At 37.2% G+C, this 12,691-nt stretch overlaps 1 long non-coding RNA gene across 4 annotated transcripts; it reads left to right on the forward strand.

Annotated features, from left to right (window-relative positions):
• The first annotated feature begins 7,942 nt into the window (after positions 1–7,942).
• Positions 7,943–11,288, forward strand: LOC132622429 (uncharacterized). 4 transcript variants are annotated; one of them, XR_009575893.1, is made up of 6 exons: positions 7,943–8,360; positions 8,470–8,640; positions 9,165–9,227; positions 9,315–9,397; positions 10,770–10,932; positions 11,007–11,288. It is a non-coding gene; the product is annotated as an uncharacterized LOC132622429 (long non-coding RNA). The 4 variants fall into 4 exon arrangements; XR_009575895.1 differs by having other exon boundaries at positions 10,770–10,928; XR_009575896.1 differs by having other exon boundaries at positions 10,770–10,870.
• Positions 11,289–12,691: the final 1,403 nt, after the last annotated feature.

Genomic DNA, 12,691 nt, shown 5'->3' on the forward strand with positions numbered 1-12,691 from the left:
ATGTCTCGATGCTTCGTAAATGTGTTGGAGATCCTACGAGGATCGTCCCAGTAAATGATGTTCAAGTGACAGAAAAGTTAACTTATGAAGAGATACCCATTACCATATTAGACAGGCACGTACGGAGGCTTAGAAACAAAGAAGTGGACTCAGTTAAAGTTCTGTGGAGGAATAACAATCGAGAGGAAATGACATGGGAAGTGGAAGAGAATATGAGATCCAAATACCCACATTTATTTCAGCCTTTGGACGAGGGCCAAGATGAGACGTCGAAATCACAAGGTATGTATGTTTTCCTTTTATGCTTTTGGGTCGTGTGTGGCCAAATTTTAAGTGCTATTGTGTTGTGGCCCTGTGAGGCATCGATATTATGGGTTGTTGTGACAGGTTGGTAGTGTCATATTATAGGGGAAACTCTGGCGAAATTTTTGTAGAATTCCCGAGCACTTTAACATTCGAGGACGAATGTTCTTAAGGGGGGAAGAATGTTACACCTCGAAAATTTTCCGTTGGTACGCAAGTGAACGAACTAGTGAGGAACGACATTTGATGACCCGAGTTGAGATTTTAAAGATGTTAGAGATGAGGGAAGAGGATTTCCAAGAGAAGGCGAAAGAATTTGATAAGTATCGAGAAGGAATTACGAGCAACGAGTTAGCAAGGACTTAATGATGCCTTGGAGAAGAGTTATAATGTCCCTTAGATCTATAATGAAGTGTTGAACAAGTGTTAAGAAGGTTCCATAAGGATCGGAGATCAAACAAAGTGACGAAAATAAGTTCAGTGGACTGATGGGTTATACGGCTCATTATACGGACCGTATAATGGATCGTAAAACCATCACAGAGAAGGTTGCTCGCTGGTGGGATTATACGGTCAGTTATACGGACCGTATAAATTTATACGGACCGTATAACGAGACCGTAAAATGGTCACAGTGAAGGGGTGCAAGGCAGCCCCATTTCACGGGCGATTATACGGACCGTATAATGTTATACGGACCGTATAATGGTCCGTATAATGGGTCCCGACAGATCAGCTGTATGTCATTAAATAAGGGACCAAGTTCACAAAATCATTTCCACATATCTTTCCTCTCTCTAAAACCTCTCTCTACATTTATTATACAAGATTTCAAGGATTATTAGCCATCAACAACATCAAATAAGGTAATCAAGAGTAAGAACCCATCAAAGATCATCTAAAGTCAAGAAATCCAAATGGAGGGAAACTAGGGTTTTGCTCAAAGTGGAGTATTATCAACTAAGGCTCATTCCTACGACATTTAAGGTAAAATTCATGATATTTATATGTTGTTCAAGGTGTTTGAAGGTTAAAATGCTTGGTCATTAGAAGAGTATAGCAAAATGGGTTATGAATGATGAATAGTGACGTTTTTGAGAAATAGTTTGAATTGAATCATGATTGTTGTTGTGTTGTGACATGAATGTGTTATAAATGACGTTAAGACCATGAAATAGACATTGTATATGAACGAACGAAGTTGGGTGTTGTGACCATGAATATGGATGAATGGAAGTGAATTGAGAATGTGGATAATGTAGATTATTAATGGTCATTGTTATGATATTGTGAATGTATTGTTGACGTTTGGAAGTTGAATTACGATGTGAAGGAATGTCGTATAAATAAAAGAAATGCTGTCCGATTTTCTCTAGCTTTAGCCATGTGTGCTAATTGTCGATTCTAATGATAGTACGACTTTAATAAAGGTAGAAACGTGAGCATCCAAGGAGTACGTGCAAGTGTAGAATAGTTCGACGAAAAGGTATGTAAAGCTAACCCTTCTTTCATAAGGCATGGTTCTTTGGCCAAAAGTCTAAATCCTCTATAAGTCTACGATTCCTTCAAATGATTGACCTTCTGAGCTAGTAAGCCTATGACATAGATGTAACGATAACGATGAGGATAGAAATGATGCTAGAGATGCTTATGAGTTATTATTTGTTCGTGTGCCTATGAAGGACTATAATATGAACCCAAGCTTATGATGCCGGGTAAGAATATATGTATATGAATATGTATAAAGTATGTATATGATTACGTAACGCGCGCACACCTCTGCAGATGGTACGGATAACCCTGATGCCTTGGTAGGGCCAGGTATGTATGACCTTGAGCCTTGATTGGCCTAGTATGTATGAAACACCGAACCTTCATGGTCGAGCAAGTTATGTATATGTCACGACCCAACCCCGTGGGCCGCGACTGGTACCCTAACTGGGTACCCGTACATACCTACCTGACCGAATTTCGTACCATACAGATTTTTTTTTTAAAACAAATGTTACAGAAGTACGCCGATACCGATACGGCACGCGCGCAAACATATATATGTATATACTTGAACATGCAGACATTTACAGATAAGCCGATAAGGCTAACATACAGACGAAACCCGTAACCCACACATCTATCTACAGGCCTCTACAGACATACAGAATCATATGACGGGACAGGGCCCCGCCGTACCCAGAACTTCCATACATACAGAACATACGGAAAACAGAAGATATATATACCAAAGTACATGCCCCAAAGCAAAAGGAGCTCTTCAAGATAGCAGAACCTGTGCCCTAGACTGGCGGCGTGTCACCGAGTGCGCCTGTACCTGCGGGCATGTAACGCAGCCCCCGAAGAACGGGGGTCAGTACGAAAATGTACCGAGTATGTAAAGCAGAAACATAACAGATACAATCATAGTCCGAACCGGAGTCACAGAAATATAACGGACAAAACCATACATCAGACGGACGGACAGAGTCATGATCCAGACCGACATACAGAATCGTGGTCCACACAGATAAACAGAATCATGGTTCGGACGAACCGACGGAATCATAATCCGGACAGACGAGCAGAATCAGAATCCATACGGACATACAGAATCAGAATCCATGCGGACATATAGAATCAGAAGCCATACGGACATACAGACATAGTCGTAATTCAGACAGACAGACAGAATTATGCATGCAGAGTAGTGCAGAGTCATACTGAACCATACAGAATCATACAGAATCATACAGAGGCATGTGCTTATATAAATACTGATGGCACATGCATACAGACATACAGATTTCGGCCCTGTATGGGGGCACGGTAACAGAACCCGGCCCTCTTAGTACGAGACGCGGTGGACAGACAGAATCAGATCAGATCAGATCATATCAGATGCCATCCTGGCCGCCATCCCCATACACAGATCAATATATCAAAATCATACAGATATAAATATGCACGATAACAGAACCTGGCCCGGGACGCAGTGAAGGAATGCATTGAGACAGCCACGAACAGATCCATGGGAAACCACATACATACAGACTCACATACGGACTCAATCAGACTAAAGGGTGCCAACCGGCAAGTCAGAATCAGAGTATACGGATAGTATGCATAGTACGCGCCTATATCCTATTTGGGAAGGCACGACAGATTATTATCAGAATCAGATTCTCAGATGTTCAGAAATCATTTTGTAAGAATTTCATAAAAATAGTTGTATCATGATCAAAATAATAGTTCAGATGGTTTCTGAGAAAATCGGACAAAACGGAAGTATTTAAAGTATTACAGAAGATATCGGGCCTTGCGGGCCCGCCTCGGACCAACTCGAGGCAACATATGTAAATTATCGCTAATAGACCTTATGAGGTCATCCATAATCGTTTGGAAGTGTTCCGACTCCGTTTAGGGAAGTTTTGTACAAAAATTCACTTTAAAGGCAATTTGTAAGAAAATAGCTTCAGTTGAATTGAAGGAATTGGAGCGGTTTTCCGTCTCGAATTCCGGGGAACGGAGTCGTACTTAAGGCTCGCGGCCGAGCCTATCACATCCAGAACATGCCTAGGAACAAAGGGAAGTGCTTCACATACCTCGATAGCGCCTTACGCTCGCTTGGCGTCGACTTCAATTTCGTCCAAAATCTAGAAATGGTCAAGTTTACCATTTGTTAGTTTCAAACTTTTCAATAATCCAACTTAACACTGACTTGCCTACCGAAATTTCGGCAGCATTTCCTCTGTATATAAGACATCCCCGAGACTTAGCTCGGCTCAATTCATCATCACAACAACCCAGAAATAGCATCAATAACAACAATATGCATTAAACATACGATATGGCATCACTAGCCATCCTTTCGACATAACGAAACATTTTGCGTTTCAACCTTACATTTCCAACCCAAACTTGTTATTCTCATATTCATCATCCATCAAAATCATTACAACATACGTCGGAAGCATCCATACCATTTTCACACAATATTCATAAGGTATGCAAACATTCAAACTTTCCATTAAGCCACTACTTTTCCAATTTTTCCTAACCTTCAACATACAAGTTCATTATACATTTCCATCTTCCAAATTCATCCACAATAATCATAATTTGCCTCTTGATACTTTCATTTCCATTTTTACATAAACCATAACAAAGTTGTATGTTTTCCTACAACAACTTAATAACCATTAAGTTCCTTCACTCTCCTCACATAATCCATGATTAAAACAACCAAAATATTAATTCAAATCAGTCCATCAATTTCAATTAAAACAGCCCCTCACCCATAAATTTCAACTAAACAACAAACGAGTTTATAATGCTGTTTTCTCCGTTCTAATTCGTTAAAACTCTAAATAAACACTTTAATAACATAAAAGGAATTTTATAAATACCTTATCAGAAGCTCCACCACGAAAATTTCATCCCCCAAGACCAATATTTATCTCAAATTGAAGGCAACGCAACGTACAACGTTTTTCTCTTCATGAGCTTCGGGATTCGGAGCTCGGATTTTGATCAAAATGGCTTCCTTAGCCTTGAAGTTTTCTCTCTCTCTCTCTAATGTTCTTGGAAGATCTTATCTGAAAATGATCAGCCCTAAAGTGAATTTTCCATATATATTAACGTTAATGGGCCTCATGGGCCGAAACATTAGTGTTTGGGTCGGGTCCAAACTTGCTGCCCTGCCAGCCCAAATTGCATCGTCCATATTTCCTTATCCAAATATCATTTTGACGAGAGGTTTGTTGCGTTGGAAACTAGACTCGATGAACTTAATTTTAGGCTTTTGAAACACCTTAAAACTCCTCATATACTAGGAGATATGCCTCCAACAATATGGGCTAAAAATCTGGTCCGAGATTTTTCTGAAGTTGTTCGGATTCATTTCGTTCAGATTCGTTTAACTTCTAATCCTCTTCCGACCCTCGTGTAACCTCTTATACATGAATATACATAGTCATATACATACATAACAATCCATACACATCTCGAAGGTTCCGGAGAATCACAATAACCTTAAACGTAACTGGAGAACTTACGAAGCTTCGACAAAACTCCAATCGCAAAAATATATTCATATCTTTTATCCATCTTCTATAGCATTACTAATAATCTCAAATACTTTAAAAGGGCACTCACATTACCTCATATACGCTCATAACGCGATTTCAAATCCTTTAGGTTACGATGTCACCTCGGGATACTTAAGGCAACCATACATATATAACGATATTCTTACTAACTCGATTAACTTTCCTTGAACTTTCTTAACTCATTTTTTTCTTGTCTTAATTAAAATAGCACAGACTCTTACGGGGTGTAACAGTATATGTATGTACATATGTGAGTATGTTATGTATATGAGATGTAAATGATTATGAGAGTAATTAAGTACGGATGTGGATGTATGTATACAGATACGCAATAGAAACGGAATGCCCCTATGGAAAGCAAGTGAGTGCCATGATGATGATATTGTTGTCTCCCCTCCTATGTTACTGCCTAAGTTGTCTATTATGCTTCTATATTGATGTTGATCATACTTTACATACTCAGTACATTCTTCGTACTGACGTCCTTTTGTTTGTGGACGCTGCGTCATGCCCGCAGGTGCACAGGGAGACAGACTGGACTCATAGTTGCTTATTCAGAGATTGCATAGCAGAGCTCCATCTCATTCGGAGCCATAGCTTTTGGGTACTTATTCTTTTGTGTACATAGTTATGGGCATAGCGGGGTCCTGTCCCGCTCATGATATGCTATACTCTTAGAGGCTCGTAGTCACGTGTATGTGGTTAGTTATGTCTGGCCTTGTCGGCCTATATTTTGTATATCATTTGTTGGCCTCGTCAGCCCATGTACATTGTTGTGGCATAGCTGCCTATGATGATTAAAGATGTTGTCGTCCAATGGGACTAGTATGATTGATGCTTAGAGATGTATGATTAATGATGTGGCTCACCTAGATGCAAGCATAAGTATAAGTTAAAGGGTGCCCGGGTGGACTAGCACCGGGTGCTCGTCGCGGCCCCCTAGGCGGGTCGTGACAATATGTGAGCTTTTAGGGAGTAGTATTTTAGATGGTCCTTAAAAGCCCGTTTTATTTATCAAAATGACGATGAGACCATATCTCGTCTTTGAAATACTCAATATATGGTCCTCATTTCCTAATGGGAAAAGAGTCAAATATACCCCTCTACTTTGTTTTATTAATTAAATATACCCTCTGTTAGTGAAAGTTAATAAAAATACCCCTGGCGTCTTCAAACTTCACACTTATGCCCCTATTTGGATGGAAATCCCCAAATCCTCTCAAATTACCCAATTTCAAAAAAATTTACCCACTTTTTTTTTATCGACCCGCCCCGCCCTACCCGCCTATCATCATCATCAAGCTCTAGCTTCATCTTCTTCCATGGAGAAAAAAAGAAAAAAACAAGAACACACCCAAATGATAAAATCCCAAAATTCACCTCAAATTTAATCTGTAAATCCAACTCCAAATCTTGATGCAGCCAGTACTTGGTAATTCAAATGCCAACGTACAAATAGTCTAATCATGATGAATAATCCTCTGCACACAGATTTTTTTGTGGAATAGAAATGAGCCTGAATAGAGCGGATAAATATCTGACAATTAATACAGCTCCCCCTCAACTAGTTTGGATTGAATCATAGTTCATTCATTGATATTTTTACTCATAATAAACATACAAATACTTTCAAGTTTACAGTTTTACCACAATAAAACAGAAAACAGAGATATATAATCAATCTAAACAAAAACCATAATTCAGCTGTTAAAAACTTAAAATCCAAAATTCGCTTCAATCAACCATCGATATTAACTAAATTCACAGTCTTTCTTTACTATAGCAACTCAATCTCATCAAATCTCCAAAAAAATGTAAAATCTTCAAAATTAGAAAATAAGATAATCATACTGGCCTCCGTCTCCATTTCAGTGTCTTACTTTCTTTTTTGCTCAGTCCCAAAAAGAGTGTTTCTTTCTATATTTAATGAGTTTACAATTCAAAGATCTTACGTAACAAGTTCAAAACCACACACATGTGATTCAAAAGTCTCTTTTAAACTTTGTGCTCAATCAAATTAAGACATTTAAATTGGAGCGGAGTGGTATTAATGCAAACAATAACATATACATTTAAATTACATAAAAAATTAATTTTAAAAAAAATTTGATAATACCTCAAGGCCAGCACCTTCGTTGTGGAGAGATTTAATGCCTTGAACATTGCCATAATTAAGGCTGCACTAAGATTTGGAGTTGAATTTAAAGATTAAATTTGAGGTGAGTTTTGGAATTTTATCATTTGGGTGTGTTCTTAGTTTTTTTTTTTTCTCCATGGAAGAAGATGCGGGTCGGGCAGGGCGGGTAAAAAAAAAGTGGATAATTTTTTTAAAATTGAGTAATTTGAGAGGATTTGAAAATTTCCATCCAAATAGGGGCATAAGTGTGAAGTTTGAAGACGTTAAGAGTATTTTTATTAACCTTCACTAATGAAAGATATATTTAATTAATAAAACAAAGTAGGGGTATATTTGACCCTTTTCCCTTTCCTAATAGAGGGGAGAGGGTTGCATCCAAAATAAATAAATAGACAAATAAAACATTCTAAAATTTAACAATTTACCCCCAAAAAAGCACAGAAGACTCTCACCGCCCATCTCGTTCGATCTAAAATCCTAACCCTAGTCTCAAATTCATCTCTTCACTCTCAACTTTCGATCTGAAGTCCGAAACCCTAGTCTCATATCAATCTCTTCACTCTCAACTGAATCAACGGGGAATCGATGAATTTCACTGTTGGAGCTCATCAGGACTGGGAATCGACGGTAGATATTTTTAGCTTCTCTCATGTCTCTGTCTCACTTCAGAAGAAAATGTATTCCTTTACTGATTAGTTCGTAAGAGTTCGAGATTTTATGACTATGCCTGAGCTTTTGTCTCTTTTGAAAGCGGCAAGTACATGGCGTCGATTTTGCCATTTTGAGGTTATGACGTTCTGCAATATTAAAGTGAACTTGTGAGTCTGCTGTTCCCATTCTATAAGTCCCACTTTTTGAAAAGCTTTGATGCTAGACAACTTTGGCAACTGGGTGTTAATTCTGACTGTTTTTTGTTGATTATTGTAGATGGGTTTTGCTCAAAAGACAATATTTGTATTGAAATGGTACGGCTCTAACTGTTGGATTTTTAGCTTCTGGTGAAATGTTGTGAGGGAATGTACTTGGTCGAGTCTACTGATGCAATTTTGATAACATTTTTGGAAAGATTCAAGCCCTAAGCTAATTGAACGAGACTGGGTAAGTTTAGACCACCTCATTTTGACCATTTGTTTCAACGAAGCTCTGCAATTTGTCTCAATTCTTGTTGCATCTTGCGGGTTCATTTATTAGTCTAGGCATAGCATGAGTATCTGCAGAAGATTATGGTGGGCTCTCATGGAATGCAGGATGGTTCATAAATAGGACTATACTTTCATATAGCAAAATTGTGCTAATGACTACTCTTGTTGAATTTATTGGATTATAATCTGATGCTTATTCCTGTGCCTTCTAAGTTCCTGAGATAATTTGTGCCTTCGAAGCTCTTGAGATAATTTGTCTTTAAATCTCTGTTATTTCATTTATTTTCATGGATGAGGAGCAAAGGCCTTTTTTTTTGGTATTGAATGGTTTATTTTGTGGAAATTAAATAAACTTAAAGGGAAGTAGAAGTTTTTTTTTCTTTATTAGGGAAGTAGAAGTTTTTTTTTTCTTTATTCTTTTTTTGTTGAACTCTTGCTAGTTCAATTTTCTAGGAAATATGTGATTGGATTTGATTTCAGGGATTTTATCTGTTTTTCAAGTTCGCAAAGGGTGCAGGATGTACCTCCTCTGCTGGTAGCCTGGTATTTTCTTGACACTCACCAAGGTATTAGATTAACAGAAAAGATATACTTGTTGAGAATTCATTGCTAATTCTCGTCTCCTTTTAGGTCCTACCAAGTTAAGCATCCCGGCTCAAGATTAATGGAAGCAGAATGAGAATCATGAGGGACATCAGCAATAGGAAAAACTGGTGAGAATTGAAGTTCTCTCTTTAGATATTGAGCTGAAACACATACTTGTGATATCAAAAAGATAAAAAGTATGATTGAGCATATATGTTAGTATAGAATTTCTGAAGAATATTGAGAAAGTCTTGAATTGATTAGATTTCTTGCTAATGACTGTTCAATATTTGGGATTATAGCCATCTTTTCCAAATGTTTAACAACTTGTTTCAGAGAAAACCTTTCTGGTGCACATAACTAAGGCCTAAATATTTGCTTCATTCCTTCAGTTTGTAGGATTCTGGTTTGATATCTGGTGTAAAGTGCATGCACATATTTATTTAAGTTAATCTATATTCTCAACAATGGGGTAGTCCTTCTGAAATACAGAATAACTTCTTAACACATGATCATTTAGTTTTCCAGTGACTCAATTTAAAGAAAAAAATTAGTAATATCTCTAGGTTATGTTCGATCTTTTCTAATGTATAAGAATCTCTCAATGCCTGTCTAGAATATAATCCCACAATAATGTGACAAGTCTAAGAAATTTTAACACTGCATTTGTCTGATAGAAGCATTACTTTAGGCATTTCAAGCAAGTTAGTAACTTTTTTACAAGACTAAAACAGTTAGTAAAAGTTATGTTAACAAACTAAAACACTTTATTTCATCAGTTCAAAGACATTTTATGGTATTAAGCTAATTGCCTATTTAGTTTACCCATTGTTGGAGATAATTTTGGTTTGCTAGAACTTACTGGAGATAGATTTTTTTTTAATCGGAAACAGCCTCTCTACCCAACATAGGTAGAGGTAAGGTCTGCGTACATCCTACCCTCCCCAGACTCCACTTGTGGGATTACACTGTGCATGTTTTATGTTGTATTCCAATTTATTTTTAGTTCTTCGTATTCTAGAAATCCTTCTTTTTTAGCAAACTAGATCCTACATGAGCCTGGTTGAAATTATACACAATAGTACAAAGGAGGGGACTTCACCTGACCTCCCTATACAATTGCAGTTTGATTATAGCAATCTGGCGAAATATGAAAGACAAGATCATCTATGATCGCCCAAATTTTTTAGTGTAATGAGAGGAACTCTACATCTCGCCTAGATTTATGTACACCCTTAGGGTCATCAAAATGGTATCTCTTATCCATGATGCTATCCAGGATGAAGGATTTCTTCAACTACTTCATTAGGAATGAGGGATAATGAAGTATGTGCATGTTCAGTTCTCCTCTAGCTTTCTTGTGGTTTTCTAGAATATCCTTCATGATGTTTTGATTTTTGAGGCATATGCAATTACTCTTGGTAGGTGAGCCATAATTATGTCTGTTAGACTTAAATTAATAGAAAATCATTATATCAATTTTGGTTGAAATTTCTACAGGTTTTGAATACTTGGTTCTACAAGGATTTCTGCAACTACTTCATTAGGAATGAGGGATAATGAAGTATGTGCATGTTCAGTTCTCCTCTAGCTTTCTTGTGGTATTCTAGAATATCCTTCATGATGTTTTTATTTTTGAGGCATATGCAATTACTCTTGGTAGGTGAGCCATAATTATATCTGTTAGACTTAAATTATAGAAAATCATTATATCAATTTTGGTTGTAATTTCTACAGGTTTTGAATACTTGGTTCTACATTGGAAGATGCATGATTGGAAGACTTCAAGTTTACAAAATGGATGTCATTCTGCTTGGAGTATTAGAAAAAGCTTCACATTGCGAAGGATGTTAGTTCCTTATTTAAAGGGATTGTATAAAACAGTGACTTATATGTCATGGCCATTCAGTGCTACTTATGGAATGTTAATCATTTATTCCTGTAATTGACTATTTAATATGTAATTGACTATTTAATACTCCCTCCGTTTCAATTTATATGAACCCATTTGACTGCGCACGACATTTAAGAAAGAGGGAAGACTTTTGAAACTTGTGGTTCAAAATAAGTCTTGAAAATTTGTGTGGCTGTAAATCTTTTATAAAGTGAGTTTGTTTCCAAATTAGGAAAAAGGTTATTCATTTTGGCACGGACTAAAAAGGAAATAGATTCAAACAAATTGAAACAGAAGGAGTGTATGAAAATTGGATATTATTGGTAGTATTGTGTGTATTCATTGATTCTGTTTATTATAAATTGCACAATAATTTTGAAAATAGGATGTAAAAAATTTGATATTATTCATTAAAGAACAGGTATTTTGGTCCATATGGACCAGGCTATTTGCCTGTGCATCAACGCAGATTTTTAGCCCTTAAAGACAGTCTTTAGCACAAGTAGAAAGTATTCCCTGGAGAGTTTTACCGACCGGAAATATGGTCCATAAAACTGTTTAAGGACCAGAAGCTGACTGGTCGCTAGATTGCGTTAAGGACCAGTTTATTTTTCCCGTCGTTAATTGCTTTTAGCGGCGAAGCCTGTAGGGACGGCCATTACTGGTCGTTATTTGTCTTTAAGGACCAAAAATTGACTTTTAGGGACCATATTTCCCTTCGCTGTTGACTATTTTTCTTGTAGTGCGATGTTGTGGTGAGTTTGGTCTTGAAAAAAGTTGGTGTGGCTAAAGTTCTTCAAGTATAAGGTATGTTCTTCATCCTATCTTTTATGTTGCGTTGATTTGAAGGTTTAGCAAGTCTTAAAAGTGAAGATAGTTATGGAAGAAAGGTCATAAAGTGTTGTGTTGTAGTCGTTGAGTTTATAGACTGTTTTGAGCATGTTGTGGTTGTGTTGTTGAGCTAATTTCCATGTATATGGATGGTATCTAATGTTTTTGGTGTGCTGATGAGATTATGCTCTTTAATTGGGAAGAAAGGAAATGTTTATTGTTATTCCATATTGGTATACTTTGGGTTGTTTGATGTATACTTCTTGTAAGGGTAGTAAAAGGAGTATTTAAGGAGGCAAAATACATCAAATCACACTTAAACTATACCCAAAATATCGAGTTCACACTCAAACTATACAGGCGACCTATTACACACCTGAACATCTAAAAACTGAATTTATTACCACCCTCCAAGCTGATGTGACACAAATTATAAAAATAATTAAAAAAGAGGCGCGTTTTAATTAAAATTTATTTATTATTTTCTTTTTTTAATTAATTTTTTTTTTTTAATATCCCCACCCCAACCCTCCCTTTCTTCTTCACTGCATACCCCCACCCGCTCCCCTTCTTCTTCTTCATTTAACATGCTACCCCCTCCGCCCTCACACTACCCCCACCCCCACCCCCAACCCTTCTTCTTCTAAATTTGACCACCACCACGCCGCCTCCCCCTCCCCCCTCCTCCACCTTCTTC

This window comes from Lycium barbarum, chromosome 12 (genome assembly GCF_019175385.1).
Source record: "Lycium barbarum isolate Lr01 chromosome 12, ASM1917538v2, whole genome shotgun sequence".
In the NCBI taxonomy this organism is placed as follows: Eukaryota; Viridiplantae; Streptophyta; class Magnoliopsida; order Solanales; family Solanaceae; genus Lycium; species Lycium barbarum.